This window comes from Dromaius novaehollandiae, chromosome 3, assembly GCF_036370855.1.
Source record: "Dromaius novaehollandiae isolate bDroNov1 chromosome 3, bDroNov1.hap1, whole genome shotgun sequence".
In the NCBI taxonomy this organism is placed as follows: Eukaryota; Metazoa; Chordata; class Aves; order Casuariiformes; family Dromaiidae; genus Dromaius; species Dromaius novaehollandiae.
The window spans coordinates 79042878-79057360 of NC_088100.1; the positions used below are offsets into that span (position 1 = coordinate 79042878).

General features: G+C 44.1%; 1 long non-coding RNA gene across 2 annotated transcripts in view; it reads right to left on the bottom strand.

Moving 5' to 3' along the window:
• Window positions 1–432: 432 nt before the first annotated feature.
• The window catches only part of LOC112988994 (uncharacterized), a 28398-nt gene continuing 14347 nt past the window's right edge, over window positions 433–14483 (bottom strand). For both annotated transcript variants that reach the window (XR_003260683.2, XR_010388451.1), the window contains 3 exons: window positions 10077–13501; window positions 6021–6198; window positions 433–4256 (listed from right to left, as the gene is read on the bottom strand). This is a non-coding gene — a long non-coding RNA (uncharacterized LOC112988994). The remainder of the gene's footprint in view (window positions 4257–6020; window positions 6199–10076; window positions 13502–14483) is intronic.

The window sequence follows — 14483 nt, forward strand, 5'->3', positions numbered from 1 at the left end:
GAGTCAGAGCTGTGGGTCAGAATGGGAAAGGCCTTTCCCTTTCTTCTGAAAGTGATGTCCCAGCTGTTGTCATTGTAAATGCTGGCGCAGTTCCTCTGCAACTGAGTAGGTAAGCCCTGCCAATGTGTTAGCTAAGCTGTTTAGCACAGAGCTTGATTAGCTTTCATTCATATTTAACTTTCTCTTGGAAAACCTAGCTGGTTGGTTTTTGTTGTTGCTACAGTTGTGACTAATATCTTGAGATTTACATTACAAAAAGGAATACATAAATTGCTTTAATATGGATTTTTGTTTGGCATCAGCAAGCTATATTCATAGCTTTACCAACAGCTGAAGCAGCCAGATGTGTGTGTACGTGCATGGTTTTTCAGTCCCATAGACTTTTGCACAATAAATCCATTAGTGCTGATTGCTTCCCTCTCTCTGAAAGGCCCTGCTTTTTCACTTCATTTTGCTATCTCTAACTATAATTCATCAAATAGCCTCTAGTAAAATCCTAAAGAGTAGGACATTAGTGAATTATATAATTTAATGCATTAGTCACAAAATAGCATATGAACTTGTTAACGGTGAGTCATCATTTTATTGCCTGCATCTTCTAGATGTAAAATGGATCTTTGGGGCTTTTTTTTCACCTCCAACCTTCTTCATTCCTTTCTGTTCTGAATGACAAATATGTGGTCTGTATTACGGCCAAGGAGACATGATGTATGAAAATGGCATCTGCTTTCTCTGTGGGTTTAGTGTACATTTTTAATCAATATCTGCCCATTTTACTGCCTGTGAAACCTCACCTTTTTTTTCTTTTCTGAGCAAGTTGTAAATACAGTGTCAATTTACATTGCATTTAAAGCACACAAAATCTTGCTTGGCATTTTTCACCAGGCCTCAGAGTTACCACGCTGTCATGCATACCTTGTAAAGCAGAAAGTGCACTGATAGAATGGGCAGGATTTGGCTGCTGCTGCCTGTGTATCAGAGCACAGCCAGGTCCTGGAAAAGTGCATGACATGTCCCCTTAGTGGCAGAGTGTTCACATATAGCACAAGCTCTCTCAAAGGGATAGATTTCAGTTTCTTAATTATTCGTCATTTTATGGTGGTTTCCCACCTTAGGCTTAAAATGGAAACCAACAGCTTAAAAGTCAAGCTTCTCTCAAGCTTCTCTCACAACAGTTGATTTGCTGCTTTGGAGTCATGTAACTGAAGCCAACTAGAGGAAGAAGTGATTTCCCTGTGACCCAGATTATCTATTTTGTACATTTACCCATGCATTTCATACATTTCTCAGCAGCCAGAGTGAAGTTACCCAGTATGACTAAGCTGTTACAACACCTCCCTGCCACCGAAAGGCAAGGTCTTCCTTCCTCTCTCCATACCTCCTCTGCCCCTGCTACCCACTGCCCAGTCCCGAGCTCTCCCTTCTGCGCACGGCTACTCTTGGGACCCTTCAGCAACCAGTGCAGCTTGGTGCCTTATTCACCACATTGACTTGCTGCTAGTTTAGGTAACTGAACTCAATCAGCAGCATAGGGTCAGAGGAAAAGGAAGGAAGGAAAGCGGAGCTGGAGGGAGAAGATGCTGTCTGCTTTTGATGGCCCTGCAATCACCTCATGCCAAAGTCATAAAACATCTAACTTCACCTAAAGTTTCACTTTTCCCATCCCTTGGCTGGTTAATTAATGATCCTTTCACATTGCCACAAAGTAGAGAAAAAATTCTTTTTCGAAGACTAGGGAAATGCGATTCAATGGTGATGGAATTTGAAGGCATGTCACAGATTTACACAGCTGCTTCTCAAGTCCCCAGCTTTTATACAGTCTCTCCAGATATACCTTAAAGCAAGAGACAGTGTAGCCTCTTTATAGTGTAGATCTCACAGATTCTTCAAGACAAGGCCTCTGAGCTACAGCTCTTACTAATTTCCATGGATGTGGCAAGGAGTCTTTGTTTCCTAGAGGGTGCTTACCTTCCAGGCAAGTAGTGCTATCAGAAGTAGTTGTGGTGATGCATGCTCCCTCCTCAAAACAAGCTAGCATTTGTCAGTTCACTGGACAAAATTGGCAGTGTCCTTATGTTGGAGCCAAATCAAAATTCAGATCATGGCTAAAGACGCAGCAGTAGCCACACAACATGCTTTGCTTTTCCCAGGATCCATCCTGCCTCTTTCTCTGTCCCTTTCTGGGCCTCCTCATGTGCATCTTCACCTTTAATGCTACGTGCTTTTTAAATTTTAATTAGTGAAATTACTCTTTAGTTACTGGACATTGTTGTCTTCACCAACAATGTTTTCCTCAGGAAAGCAGCCCATTCGGCTCATTCATTTCATACCAGCCTGCATGTGTACTGTTTGCTCACCTTTCACTTTCAGTAGTCAAGTCTAGAGATTAACTATTTTTCCACTTACCCTCCCTGCCAGCCACACACAAGAAGATGGAGAAACAGAGGCACACACATAGTTCATAAAAATAATACCAAAGCCCCTCATTCCTCACAGGGAGTTTATGTAGGGGTACAGAAGAGTTGCCCAAAGGTTCTTGAAGTTCTGCTTAAAGTGAGAGTTAAGTATTTCTAGTTCATGTTTGCAAATGGAGAGACATTTTAGTAGTCTGCAACTGATGACTTGCATCCTTTAAGAACAGAGCCTGGTTTATTGAGGGGAAACATGTTGCCGCTTGTGATTAAATACACTTTATGGTCTCTGTGAGGACTTTGTAAAAAGGCCAATCCTATCAATGGTTAACCATGTCAATAACAAGACTGGGAAAATTGTTAATGATATATTTCACTTAGAGTGCAGTCATCACCAGCAGTGTGCCAGGCTTCCTGATTTACTGCACGAATAATGCAGTCAGGAGCATCAGGACTACCTCACTTGGAATATTTCCTTCCAAAATGCAGTGTTATGTAAGGACCAAATTCTCTCCAGTCATGGTAGGTTTGATTTCATCTTTGTCTTCCCAAAGCTGGGATGACAGCAGTAACTTGTGCTAGAGAGTCCTTGGCCTTGGACCATCTCAGTTCCCGCACATTATGCTGACTGGACCCTTTTGTTATGCAAACGCTGAATCAAGCTGACTGTAGTGGAAGAAAGGAGCTAGTTTGCACTGGCAGGTGGCCCTGTGATGTTTGGACATCTCCATTTCAGTTCCCTCTCTGAGAGAGAGCAACTCCAAGTGTGCAATGTTTGTGCTAGCCCTGTCTCAGTCTGGAGACAGCCACAGCATTTATGCCTAGGTTTTTAGAGACCTCTGAACTACCACGGGCTTCCTCTTGTGTCGGCTGGGGAAGCACTGTCCCTGTCTTCAAGCTTTCACCGCTTGTCTGCTGGCCTCATTTGGTAACAGCAGCTGATAATGTGCACCGAAGGGAGCTTTCACATCTGTCTGTAACCATGGAGACCAGCTCCGTCCCAGGAGCTAGAAATGAAAGTGCATATATAATGTTTGTCCTCTGTGGACTCTTTCCCCTTCCCAAAACTATTTGCACATTCTCCTCAGACAATAATCGTGGAATATGGCAGGCTTGTGAAAAGGAGTTCCTACTGTGTCATTTTTTGAATGCTTTTAGAACCCCTTTTTTTAATTCCAAAAGAGGATCACTTGGCTTCCAAAGTGTATTGCTAATACAGCGTGACTGCCGTGACCATCCTTCATCCACCAGATTTAAATAAATAACTTCAGTAAAAAAAATAGGTGAACAGATTATTAATAAAATGAAAATCATCATCTCAAAAACTATCTGTTTCTTCCTCCCTTTTGTATTATAAACTGTGTGGATTTTCTGGGTAGCTTCCCTTTGCATTAAGAAGACTCAACCTTGCTTGCTGCTTGGCTTTCTGCCACTTTTCATTGCTTAACTTCTTTTGATAATTGGCAGCTCTTCTGTTTGTTAGGCTTGTATCAGTTTAATGAGGCATCTCCACTGGGTGCTGTTTGATCTGTCTCCCTTGCACAGAGCTCCTCATACTTAGTGGCTACTTTGTCCTCTTTATGCCATTCTATTTAGTGGTCATAGAAAGAAATCACAAACATCTCAGTCTGCAGTCTGGCACAGTCAGTGTTACAATATGTAATGGTGCAGGGAAGGGCAATGTCTTAATTAGAGGCCTACTTGACAGCCTGCTTGATCCATATGAGTCCATCTCCCGCAGTGGCTTCCATGCAAGTAAATGACTGTCCCAGCTGCAGGATCCCCTGGGGGCTTTGCACACCACCAAGGATCTCCCAGCACAAGGGCACACAGGAGAGCTACAGCCTGTGGGAGAGACACAGACGTAAACATTTTGAAGAAAACCAACATAAGACTACCAGCCTCTTAATACATTCTTTGCGTGTGAAGAATGTAACAGTGACCAAAGGGCATGACATGAGACCTGCTATGGTGAGACAGCACAGGGTGGAGAATTATTTTTGCTGTCTCTTGTGGTCTGTTTGGTCTGTTAGTCTGGTTATACTTAGTCTGTCATGTACCCAGCTGCTATGAAAGTATATATATAAATAATTTTTTTAAATATACCAGCTCTCATAAATATACCACTGCTCAATGAACCTGACCAGCAAGCTTATAATCCTACATACATTAAAAAAAGAGATAACCAGGAGAAATTGCTCCTTTTGTATGTATAGCAAATGCCAGTTAACTTGTGACCTTTGCCACAATATTAATCTCTACTGTATGTGGACTATAGGCTAACACATTGCCAGGACTGGAGATGTGGGAAAGGAAGGTTTTTGTCAGGATGTCTAGTCTTAGAATATGATAATTTAATCCTTAAATAAAACGAAGAAGGCCTTGGATTTAATCGGTAGTGCTCTAGAGGCTGGAGCTGCCTGGGCACTTCATTTATCTGCTGTAAAAGAAGAATGGGCTTTGTGAGCCACAGCCGGGAGCCGTGTCTGCAGAGCGGGTAGCTGCCGCACACAGGCAAAGCTCCCACAGTCCGAGGCTCTGCAGCTTCTCCTCTTGTTCTCTAAGGTTCAGCATTACAAAGTGATGGAGTGACTGTGGCCATGCTGAAATCTCTCAGCTTCCATGGAAATTAATTGAAGTGGAAAGTGCTAAGTACTTTCCAAGAGTTACTTGACACTCTGCAAGCTGAAGCTCTAACAGTCTCTCATTTATTTATCTTTCATTTGCATGCTGGCCATGCTGCTGATTGGCACTCCTGATGCTTCTTTATACTAAAGCCTCTGTGAAGCACTTCAGCATTAAGATCTGGTGATGTCTAAATGACGATGCACCTTTCTACTGTGCACACTGTCTGCTAAGCACAAACTAGTCTTTATCATTCTGGGAGGGCAGAGCTGAACCATCACACACTGCTTCTCTGCTTGTGGTTGCCAAATGAATGTGTTCACAGAAACGACAAGCCATAACTTACAAATAAAACCTGGTAAATGGAGGATAGAGACAAAAACGAACAAACTGACCTACCTACCTACATACCCTAATTGGTCACTGGCATCCTTTAGACAACTGAATCCTTTTAAAAGAATAGATGTAAGGCTTATGATATCTGATGCTCGCCACAAACTGGAAAGTTTGGAAACTGAATCTTAGGACCTGTGCCTACTGAATTCTGACTAATGCTTTGTGTCTTTGTTATATTTACTTGATCCACAGTTCAAATTACAGCTCAGAAACTGACCACATAATGAGATAAAAGAGAAGTTTATCTGTGTCAGACATAACCTTTGCGTGTGTCGTGCCTCGTTTCTCTCTGGGTGAATTGGCATAGCTTGACAGGACTTGAATGGAAAAGGAAAGAAACTATTTCCAAGTATTTTGCCCATTCAAAATTGATCTTTGCTCAAACTAACTTCTGTTTTCCTTTTATTTTCTACCAACATTTGCAAAAGGGAGGCCTTTTTACTCACATTTCATGGAGCTGTTTCTCATAAGTTTTGGATGAACTCACTAACATAAATGTGCACAGCAGAAATAATGCATATGATTAACTGACTAGTCACATGCAGCAAGTAATGAATTATGGATAGCGAAAGTCAAAAGAGAACTCACAAGTCTTTATATTGCATTTAAATCCTGTTTATAACTTCAAATGAGGGTGCCTAGATTCAGCCCTTTTTGCATATTTGCCTACAAAGAAATTGGCAGTCTTTCGGGTTCCCTGGAGCCAGAAAGGAATGTCATCAGTTCCCTTTTGGCAGTTCTAGCCCTCCACACCTTGTTCTCCAACCTATTAAAAAAAAAAATAGGGAGACATAAGAGACAAAGAATAAATGAATAAATGTCTTTCAGCTGAAACTTTAAAAAGAGCAACCACTGGCAAATCCATAGTCCAACGCTGCCACAAGAGCTGCCAGGAATTGTCCCATTTGCTGAAAGACTCAGTTCAGAGAACAAGAAAAGCATACCCGTGAGAGCCAAACTTCTGTATCGCCTCCCCCCCCCCCCATCTCTGGTGGTCTCTATAGCTGAATGACGCACAGTAAAGCCTCTGCTTGTGTTATATGTGTCTTGTGGTTAAAAACACAGCTTTATTTTCCAAAAGCCTCAGTTTGGTATTTCTCACAAGTGTTACACACGCATTAAATTCATATATAGGGGGGAGGAAATGGGCATGGGTAGAAGAAACAAAAGTCACATTTTGATTAGTTGCTGAAGAGTCTGAGACTCATAAAAATATCAGCTCAGAATGATATACCTCCGCTTTGGGACCTGGGCTATAGAGAGGTGACAATGAAGCGGTTGCAAGCGATCAGTCAGAATATGTAGTTGTTTGCTGTGTACCTTCTGGCACAGAAGTTGGTGTGATACCGATCTAACACAATCTTTCTTTTCAGGGTCATGCTGATCAACATCTGCTCTGCACAAAAAGCCTCTGTCCCTCCGGCGGCATAGGCAGAACGGGCTGATGCAGGAAGTTCATTTAAGCAAGAGCAAGGGGCAAAACCGTCTGACATTGTGCTTGGACTATGCTGTGTCCCTGCTTTTCTCCTCTGCAGACTGGCTTTTAAGCCACACTCCTTGCCACCCATTCCTCCCTGTCCCTCCACTTTCAGTTGGCTTCACTGTCCGTTCTTCCATTTGTCCTTTTTCTGTCATTTACTGTCTTTTGCCTGTGGTTCCCTCTGTACTTCCTCTCCTCCCCCAGAAAAAAATGCAATATTCTTTTGTCTCCTCTCCCCTTCTACCTTTTAGCAGCAGATCTATTTGCAGTTCAAACCCCTTGAAGCAAAGATGTTCTTACGATGACTTTGTGCAGTGTCCATCATGCAAAGATGCCGATCCAACCTGAGACCTCTTGGTGTTACTTAAACAGCCCATCCCCATGGATAGGCCAGTGCCCTCCCTCCCACATGGATGTCAAGGTGACTTGGGCCTCTGCCGCAGACACTGTCTCTGAGGGCCCAGCTGAAATCACAGCTCACGTGCTTGTATGCAAGAGCTGCCTGATGATGGAAACTTCCAGCATCTTCTTTAAACACTAATTAACTTTGTGGCAACTCCCTTAAGGCTCCTCCTCTTTCTTTTACCCCCCCGTCTCTGCTCTCCTGCAGCTCCCTGGCTTTTGCACACCCTACCTCAGACAGCAAGTGGAGCAAAGCTCTCTTTGCTGCCTTGCCCAAGCCTGTAGGGTATCAGGTGTCATTTCTGCCCACTGCTGGGACTGGTGACACAGCAGTGGCATGGAAGGAGCAGGGAAAAGCCACCCTGCTTCTCATAGGAGAGAGCAAAGCTGTCCCAGGCTGGTGGCCCCTCTCTGCTGGGGTTCGTCAGGCTGGTGCCTGCTGCTCCTCTTCAGCCCTGGAGCTCAGTGCTGGGGTCGACTGCACCTCGCTGCCTGGTGTCAGGCTTGCGGGGTGACACCTGGGCGCAGATGAGACCTCCCGGGCTTGCCTCAGGAGCCGGGCATCAGCAGCGCTGGAGCGTTCGCCCAGACTGAGCTGGCACTGAGTAATGCAGCAGGGAGCAGAGCGGGGCTGCTGTTCATGCAGGCTCTGAGGAAGGCAGAAAGGAGCGCTTGAAATCCCCAGGTGTTTGGTGTCGAGTAAAATCCGCCAAGATATTATTTTCCTGATTGTAAAATACTCTGCTGATGTGCTGGGAGTCTTATGGCAAACAAAAATGCTGGAGATGGGACTGTAAGAAAAGGTCCCAAAGGTTTGATGTACACCCAGAAAAAGCGAAAGGATCCCTCCTTCCCTCGGAGCTTTTCAAAGTACCCTCTAATCCTTTTCAGTGCATCTGCACTGGCTCGTCGTCCTTCCCCTGTGAGCAGCTGTCCAGCTGCCCTGGGATCTGTCGCTCCCCTTAGCTCATTGCAGGGTGGTCAGGTTTTTTGAGGAGCTGCTGGCACCCGTGTTTGCTCGAGGGGCTCCTCTTACCCTTGTTCCAGGCTCACTAGGGGCTGACGATAGCAGAGTTGTCCCCTTGCTGCCATAAGGAGGAGTACTGCGAGCCCTGGGCCTCTGCCACGCAGCCGATTTTAATGATTCCCTACCTTTGCGGGGCAGTGAGTCTCTTCCCGGACCTGCCTATGCAATCTGCTTTAATCCACAGCTCAGAAAAACTGGTCATCCATCAAGGTGCTCGCTTACATAAATGCCACAAGAAAGTAAGGCTAGGTCACCATTCAGCGGTAGTATTTGCTTCTACTCACCACATTATGTCACTCAACCTGTGGCCTTACTGGGCACTTAATGAAAATAAATACTTATAGTCAGTGCCAGCCAGCTGCTCCTTTCTTATTTGGAGGCAAAGTTCATTCTGGGAATGCATGACCATGGTTAACTGACAGAAAGGAAACAAAGGCAAAGCTTTTCTCTGTTACATGGAATGATTTTGTTGTTAAAAATGATTCAATTATAATGAGCTTGATTCATTAACTGTCTTTAAAAAAATCATTCACCTGCAGAGATAGCTATCTTTACACTTTAATTCCACTTGTAAGTGACTTGGTTTGACCTGTTTTGCTAGAAATAGTAATTCTGTTCATGAATACCATCTGCCCATTCAGACTGCTCATGTACCAAATAACATCTTCAAGGCTGGAGCTTACAGCATTAACTATCACATGATATGCAGTCCCATGCCTCTTAATCAGAGCATCAAGTGATTTATTCAATGTGCTTTTTTATTTCCTGCCACAACCTGCCCTCTCAGAAGTTTCCAACAGCTTGAGGCAGCCAGAATTCACTCTCGGGGCTGTCTCCTTTCTGAGCAGCAGCGCTTTTATGAGCAGCGGCCCTTTCTGCTTTGCCTTACTGGGTTCACTTGTCTCCCTGCAAGCTCTTGGCATGATTTTCCCCACAAAGCAGTGAGCAGCATGAGATGGAGCACATAATTCCAAAAAAGCAGGAATGCAACAAGATTTCCCCCCCCCTCCCCCCCCCCCCCCCCCCCCCGTCTCCAAACATTAGATTGTAACCTGCTTCAGGGAAGAAAGTAATTTGTTTGTACCACACCTGGTACAGCGGGACTCTGAACAGGCTAGCCTTTAGGCACTGGCACAGTGTAAATGTTATTGGATTGACAAGATTGCATGAGTAAAACTACTTGATGTTTCTGTGTAACATTGCTACACAAAAGCTCAGCCTGTAATATATTTGGGAACTGGTATTTTTGTATTTACATGGCCATGATTTGAAAATGACATCTCATAGGTGAGCCATGTGTCTGATGGCATGCCACTGAATGCCCACCAGAGCTCACCTACAAGGTGAGCAACAGTAGTTATTTAGATGTATACGGTGCATTCATTTAGCCAACGTTTCTGCTGGAAATGTAACTAGACAGAATTACAGAAGCGTTGAGGTTGGAAGGGACCTCTGGAGATCATCTAGTCCAACCCCCCTGCTCAAGCAGGGTCACCTAGAGCACATTTCCAAGGATTGTGTTCAGACGGCTTTTGAATATTTCCAAGGATGGAGACTCCATGACCTCTCTGGGCAACCCGCTCCTGTGCTCAGTGACCCTCACAGTAAAGCTTTTCTTCATGTTGAGACAGAACTTCCTGTGTCAGTTTGTGCCCGTTGCCTCTCATCCTATCGCTGGGCACCACTGAGAAGAGTCTGGCCCTGTCCTCTCTGCACCCTCCCTTCAGATACTTACACACATTGATAAGATTCCCCCTCAGTCTTCTCTTCTCCAGGCTGAACAGGCCCAGCTTACTCAGCCTTTCCTCATAGGAGAGATGCTCCAGTCCGTTAATCATCTTTGTAGCCCTTTGCTGGACTTGCTTCAGTAGCTCCATGTCTCTCTTGTACTGGGAAGCGCAGAACTGGACACAGTACTCCAGATGTGGCCTCACCAGGGCTGCGTAGTGGGGGAGGATCACCTCCCTCGTCCTGCTGGCAATGCTCTTCCTAATGCACCCCAGGATACCATTGGCCTTCTTGGCCACAAGGGCATGTTGCTGGCTCATGGTCAACTTTTTGTCCGCCAGGACCCCCAGGTCCTTCTCCACAGGGCTGCTTTCCAGCAGGTCAGCCCCCAGCCTGTACTGGTGCATGGGGTTATTCCTCCCTAGGTGCAGGACCCTGCACTTGCCTTTGTTGAACTTCATGAGGTTCCTCTCCGCCCATCTCTCCAGTCTGTCAAGGTCCCTCTGAGTGGCAGCACAGCCCTCTGGGGTATCAGCCACTCCTCCCAGTTTTGTATCATCAGCAAACTTACTGAGGGTGCACTCTGTCCCTTCATTCTGATCCAATTAGCACACTTTCAGTCTAGCATTTTTTACCACAGAGCTGCTCCTGAGCTTTTGCTGGCCTATTGAAAAAACAATTCAAAGATCTATATATATAAAGAACAGTTTGGCCAACAATAGTGAAATGTTATAGAAAGACAGGAAGAAGAAAGAGAATTAATTCTAAGTCCTTAATTTGAAGTGTTTGCTCTGTGTAGGACAGTCTGCACTGACTCATTTCATATAGGCTATACTTCAGGTTTATGCACCAGACTCCCTTTTCGCCTGAAGCTGCTGTTTGATAACAGTACAGGCTCACTGTGCCCATAACAGGAGACCAGGCAGGGACTCACAGGAGAGGCTCCTGCATGCTGGGGTGTGTTTCATTACAAGTCTATCACCCAAACCCCGGAGGCCAACAGCTTCCAGGAAACAGTAGCAAGGGCATACAGTGAAGATAGCTGACTAACCTCAATTTGGCCTTCTCGTAGGCATCAAGGACAGATATTGTCCAGGGAAGAGGACACAATACCATGTTTCCATGGGACGCATGTCTCCAAACACATGGAAGGGTTTGTGTTGACTCATCAGCTTAATCCCAAGCAATGACATTGCACCATTTTGTCTCCAAAGGGCTTCTAGGTAGGTCTGGTATATAAACTACATTTCCCCAGCATTAATGAGAACTTGCCCTGTATTCATAACCTGTGACACTAATTTTGATGGTAGAATCACACGGATAATATTTTCACAGACAAACTATCCTGGAAAATCTGTTCCACAGTCAAAGAACTACAGCCTTCCCCTTTCCTTTAAATCACTAACATACACATTTCTGCCTTTCATTTCTGTTTTATATGCCTTCCCTTTTAGACCAAAGTGGTTTATCTGTGAAAAGTTTGCTTGTGAAATCAAGGGCCTTGCCACATTAAAGACTTGACATTGTGGACAGAGACCTTGAAAGCATTTCCTGCATCTTGGAAGTTCTTACAGTCCCATGAGCTAAGGAAGGACTGTCACCCACTCTTTCGCAGGGTGAACAGAGACCAAAGCTACAGAGGAAGATTTTGAAAAGCTGAGCATTGATCTGCTGACTCCTAGCCTGCAACTATAATCACAAGACCATCCTTCCTTCCATTTTAGAAATCAAAAGCAGCAGCCAAAAGCAGAAAGAAAGCATACAAAGCTGTCTCTTTCATTGTAAAGTCCTTGAATATTAAGATTAAAAGCAGGAGGTGCAGTTTGCTTTGACTTTAGGTCTGAGTCAAAATAAGAAAGGGAACTTGCCAAGCATCCCCTTTTAAAGTTCATCCCTCTCTGAACATGCATGTTTTGATTTTGGCCATTTAATTGAGATGACAGCCTCCACCTGTGACTCTGTTGCACTGTGTTTCTCTGCAGTCCTATGAACAGAATATAAGACTTGTTACAGTGTATGCAGGGTTGGGGAGGAAGGCTGTAGCCAGAGCCATGGAGCAGACTGCCAAGGATACCACTCTCAGCCTTTGCTGACTCTTAAGCGATGTTCTGCATTTACATGTTTTAGGTAGAATATTACATCAACACTGAAGAAGTGGTGCCCTCTGGGATGAGTCATTTGTGTAGCCTGTGATTGTGGTTTTGTATATCAGCCTGCCAGGATAAAGATTAGCATCCTTTGAAGAATGACTAAAAATTGTCATATGTTGCAGCTACATCAGCATCAACTGTCTATGTTAGTATTAGCTGCTAATTTTTGTAATCTTCCTTATCCATATCTTGGAGATTTTGTTTTAACAGAAGCAGACATTAAACTTTCTTAAAGAGCCTAGTATTCCTATTGCCAGCCAGGGCAGCACTGGTGTTACTGAGGTGACGCTTTCTATGACATCCAAAGCGTTAGAGCAGCATTTCCTATATGTGTTCAGTACAAGTAGGATGTATTAAAACAGCTGGTATGCAGAACACACTCCCCAGAGGAGGGCCTCTGCTCTCCAGGACTGCCTCATGAAAATATGCTTTCAAGAACTGACTGGCAAAAACGACTCTGCTTATGGACAACAATCACCTTATTCTAGAGGCAAGCATCCTCTATCTGTCTTCATGGTGTCCACGTCATTTCTCTGTGCAGTCACTGAGGCTTGGACACCAGTCCCAGTTCCTGGAAGCAGTAGCTTCCAGGAAGGTTTCAAATGGGAGTCCTGTCAAATGATGGGAGAGGCTGGAGTGCTACTGTAATCCCCCGGGCTACTCCACTCAGTCCCCTAGTGCCAGCACCAGTCCCTTTCTCCAAGCAGAGATGAAGGTGACTGATCAGCTTTCATTCCTTGCTGGGCAGGAACAATTTAGAGACAGCTGTGGTGATTGCAGCACATCCCAGAAAAGTGTAGGGAGAGCTAGAGCCTGGAAGATGGCTCCCAAAGTTCATGGTGTTTTTGTCAGACACTTTGCAGCAGCAGCATGAGGGGATGGCTCCATGCTGTATTGCAGCAGGTCTTTGCAGCCTCATTTACATCCAGACTCTCACCAAACTGATGGAACCAAATTTTTCCCAAGTCCCAAAATGAGGAAGAGCAGAGGCAGAGTTGTTGGATGAGGAAATGAATGTGTCTGTGTCCCCACGAGGGCCTTGGCACTACCGCATCACAACTCTGTTGGTTTGAAAACTAGGTGGCTTCCTGGAAACTTCTTGCTTTTCACTGGCAGGAGTTGTTCAGCTTGTGGCTGGGAAACCTGCAGTGGGTCCTTCCATGGTGTTTTGAGGTGCAGGCAAATGGTGCACCAGAGTTCATGAGAAAAGTAGGTAGACGAGCTCTCCAGGAAACCAAAACAGGAACTTAAGCTGTCTGCTTATCCTCTTCTCCGAGAAACCCTAGAGAACAGTAACAGATAGAAATACCAGTCTGTGATGGTGCAGACATTACAGGACTATATCGCAAAGGACTAGGAGAAGAACATCACATGACCAGACATGATAAATACTACAATAGTCTGTGTGCTCTCTTTTCACTGAAATGCACTGTTGCTATCTTCGCTCAGCATCTGACTGAATGCATACAACCAACAAGAATGATGAAAAATACTCTTGACCATTTGTGTAACCATGTGTAATTTTACTTCTGTTTTCAACTAACTGTCTCTTATTAAGAGGAAAGCTAATACAAAGTGCTGAAGTAAATGGCTGAATGAATTTATGTTAACCAATAGTTGGCATCTGAGATCATGTTTTCCTCAGAAAATGAGCTGAAATGTATGACCTAAGGAAAAGCCACTTAGAACTATCATCGCTGTAACACAAAAAGTGTAATGCCACAGGCAGGAAAGTAGTAGAGAGAGAATCTAACAGCTTGTCAGGTAATGGTATAATGTGATATAATAATATAAGTGTATGATGTGATATTTGCAATGAATGCATTTAAAGGCAAATATGAATGGACTTCTCTGATAAAAGATCACCTTGATTTTTCAGTCAAAGCATAGTGTTACAAAGCAGTGTAAACCAAAACTATTTGTCATGTAGCAAATACACCCACAGGAAAACCAAGCATTTTCAGTAATAATGGTATCCAATAAAACACCTAGTGGAATAAAAACTGATGAGTCATGTGACATTTTATACCCCATTAATGTTTTGGTAGATAGTCATAGCTTCATTTGCATTTGAAATTAATAGTATGCACTTTTTTTCCTATCTGTTGCCAGCATAAAGCACTTCCAAAAAAAAAAAAAAGCCCTGAACACCGTGCCCTGTGAGGTATACACAGTTCTAAGCTGAGCTAATAAGAACATCCTGCAACCAAAAAAAGAAAGAATAGTCCTCTGTACATCGAGAATAACAACAGCAGCGAGAGTTA